Here is a 4201-nt window from a genome sequence, read left to right on the forward strand (position 1 = left end):
TGCGCAAATTAATTAATTAAGCGCTCTGAAAACTAGATTTTTTGGATTTGTGATTTTTTTGGTTTTATTAATTATTTATTTTATTTTATTTTTGTTGGCGAACAGTTGCTAGTGAGCAGCTTTTATAGAACAATCGGGAGCTTGAGAGGGTTAGTAAATAAAAAAAAATCCTACAATATCAATTTTTGCCTGGTACATCTCGATCCACTTAAAATAGAAATATTTTACTTAATAAAATAAAAACATAAAAATATTCCAATTACCTTTGACTATCAAGTTGTCTAACCATAAATTCTTTTTCTTTCAAAAACCACATTTTCACCTCAGCGTCAACCAATCTTATCAGCACTGTCGCATATGATGTACGTACATTTGAGCGTGTGCTAGTAGTAAGCATGTCAACATTAAAAATCAATTAATGGCACACAATTTTCGCATAATTTACCAACCAACAAGTTCAACAAAGATAAAAGTGAGTATTTCCAGAAAAACAACATCAATTCAAGTATTGAAGAATGTTTAGACGCAGAAAGTGGCAAAAAAGTTTGCACTAAACAAGTGAAATTGGATGCCTAAGAGACAAACATTTTGTTGGTTAAACAATTACTTTAGTTCGAACATATTATTCTAAAAATTTCCAGGAAATATTGCAGCTCACTTTAGTACTTTTCCATATTGTTTTGTAGATTTTTGCTGAATTGTAATTTAAAGTTATTTAGGAATATTTTGTAGTAATTCACTGGAGTACTGGTTGTCGAGAAAAAGTTAATTGCTACTTAAACTTAGTCATAATGTAGGAAAACATATTTTCAAGCAAACTTTTAATTATAATATTGAGTAGATTGTACCACAAACTGTAAAATATAACTCAAAACTTGATGTTAGATTTAATGCATCTATATGAGACCATATACACATTATTACATAATTTTTTAAGTCTTCTAATTGTATTTCAAATAAAATTTTTAATTATGATTTAGTGTAATGAATAAGAGCAAAAATAAAATATTTATTATTTTTATTTATTTGAGATTTTTAAAGTTCAATTTTACTGAAATTAACTCTTTAGAGCATTTTAGACACCGCCTAATTGAGGCAATTAACAAATTATCTAAACTAATGGAATAAAGCGCAAATTTGCTAATTGACTAACTTAAGCAGCTGCCTAAAATGTCTGTATAGATGTATTTATAACTTTTTAGAATAGACTTTTTTTACATATCAAACCTTGAGAAAATATAAATTAAGTCAATTGCCACCACAGATAAAACTCATACTCTTTTGATAGTGAAATAATTAAAAATACTATAACTTAATTGCCACTTCATAATACCTTTATGTATAATTGATTATTTTACGATTAGACAAAATGTAAAAATAGCCTTTTCGTACAGCCAAATAAATTTAGTACATTAAGATTATAATTTAGAAACCACTTAATGCCTTTTGCACAGGCTACTCAATTAACGATCCGCTGTTATACATTTTATTTTTTGTTTTTCATAAGAAGTTTGAAGTTTTATCATTTTATTGCTATTTTATCTATAACCACAACCAAAAATACAGCGTGGAGAATATCCCCCCCGTGGTTCATTTCGGTTCCAATTCGATTTGTATTCAATTAAGAATTAATGTAGTAAAATAAGATTTTTATTTAGTATAGTAAATCGATCTTAATCAGCTCTTTAATCGAGCAACGGCCGGTTAATTTGTCAATTAACTCCTGTGCGAATAGTATATATGGTAGTAGCATTAGTCATATGTCATTTCATTTGATGAATTATATTTTAGTAATTTAATAATAGTATTAAATAAATTATAATTTATTCTCAATTATGACAGTAGGTGGGAAGCGGTTAGCAGAATGACTAATAATAGTATTAGTCACCAATAATTTTAGTCATTAAGACTTGTGAATTTCTTAGTAGTTTATAATAACTTGTCAATGATACCCAAAAAAATATCGCTCAATTATCATTCATTAATAAAATTATTGTCAAAATCAAACCACAGAAATTAGTAGTCCAGAGAAAATTGTCAAAACACAATTGATGATTGACAGGTGGTTAATCAGCAATAGCGATAATTTGTTTATAGTAACTAAGCTTTGGAAGTATACTGATGTCTAAAAAAGTAGCAAATCATAATAAACATAATTCAGTCAGTCAATATTTAGAAGTCAGTAGTTGGTAAATCAAAAGTCAATTATTTAATTAACTGACTGAGATCTGTATAATTCTTTAAGAGAAATGGGAAGTTATGAGTAAAACTAAAACAGTCTGAATAAAAAATCACTTCGACAGCTATCATTTTTGTAATCAGCAGTCAATAATCTGTGATATTCATTGTATCAAAAATCAAAATAAATGAATATACATAACTATAATCCATCGTAATTTAATAGTCCGCAATTCTATATTCGCAAATTAGTATTCAATTTTTTTTATCATTGAGTATGAGTTGTATGTATGTGATTGGCGTTGCAACCGTTGCAACCGTTTAGCCGGTTATAGCCGAATCGACGATAGTGCGCCACCTCTCTCTCTCCTTCGCAGTTCGGCGCCAGTTGGAGATCCCAAGTGTAACCATGTCCGCTCTCCACCAGGTCCCTCCAACGGAGTGGAGGCCTTCCCCTTCCTCGGCTTCCTCCGGCGGGTATTGCATCGAACACTTTCAGGGCTGGAGTGTTTTCGTCCATTCGGACAGCATGACCTAGCCAGCGTAGCCGCTGTCTTTTTATTCGCTGAACTATGTCAATGTCGTCGTATAACTCGTACAGCTCATCGTTCCATCGTCTGCGGTATTCGCCGTTGCCAATGTTCTGAGGACCATAAATCTTGCGCAAAATTTTCCTCTCGAAAACTCCTAGTGTCGTCTCATCTGATGTTGACATCGTCCAGGCTTCTGCACCGTAAAGCAGGACGGGAATGATAAGCGACTTGTAGAGCTTGATTTTGGTTCGCCGAGAGAGGACTTTACTGTTCAATTGCCTACTCAGTCCAAAGTAGCACCTGTTGGCAAGAGTTATTCTGCGCTGGATTTCGAGGCTGACATTGTTCGTGTTGTTGATGCTGGTTCCCAGGTATACGAAATTATCTACGACCTCGAAGTTATGACTGCCAACAGTGGCGTGGGAGCCAAGACGCGAATGCGCCGACTGTTTGCTTGATGACAGGAGATATTTCGTCTTGTCCTCATTCACCTCCAGACCCATTCTAAGTATCTAATAATATTCTAGGTATCTAATAAAAAAATGTTATTTATGAGAGACAATTAGAAGCTTTGGCAAAATTTTTTAGCCCGACGAACTTGTAATGCATAGTTTGAAAATAGGTTATTTTATGTCTAAAATAAAGTTGTAAAAATAAAAAATATAAAATTTTCATTTTAAAGCATTCGATAACAATATCAGTTCCATAAGATATAAATAAGTGAAGCGAATATTATATTACAATGCTTTATAATATAATTTAAAATGTATTTAATTAATTATTTCACACAAATTTAATAAAATAATAAAAAATATTAATAATAGCCGCAATTAAGAATATTTAATTAATAAAAATATAGCGGCGTATGAGAATAATTTTCGTCGCACTGCCATTGAAGCAAACTTATCAATTAATAAAGCAATTTAATGCACCCACACAAGGCAGTACAAATATATACATACCTATATATATACGAGCATATAATAATAAAATAAAAACATATATGAAAGCGCATAAAGCCAAATACAATTGACAATGCGACGCGGCCTACTCACAATTAACACCTTTAAATCCCACAACAAAGCTTATAAGGGCAATTACTATCAATGCTTGACACTGAATATATAACTGATATAGTAAATATATATATATATATATGCACCTGCATATAGAAAAAGCCAGACGCCGGTAAGCTAGCTAGCAGGCATATAACTGTGTTTGCAAGCGCTTACCCCGTCGCCTGTAACAATAAAAAAATGATTCTAGTAAAAAAATGCTTCCGCACGTACACGGTCACATAAAAATCCGTACACATTTCCCCGCCCACCTGCGCCGATTTCGCAACGCCCAACACCCTTACACCTTACACCTGCACAAATAAATGTGTCGCCGCCACAATTAATTGGAATTGCTCGCTTGGCACACACACAAGCAAACATACACCACCTAGGCAGTTGGTAGCAGAGTTAACGGTTGTTGCTCAAACGATC

Source organism: Zeugodacus cucurbitae, chromosome 3 (genome assembly GCF_028554725.1).
Source record: "Zeugodacus cucurbitae isolate PBARC_wt_2022May chromosome 3, idZeuCucr1.2, whole genome shotgun sequence".
In the NCBI taxonomy this organism is placed as follows: domain Eukaryota; kingdom Metazoa; phylum Arthropoda; class Insecta; order Diptera; family Tephritidae; genus Zeugodacus; species Zeugodacus cucurbitae.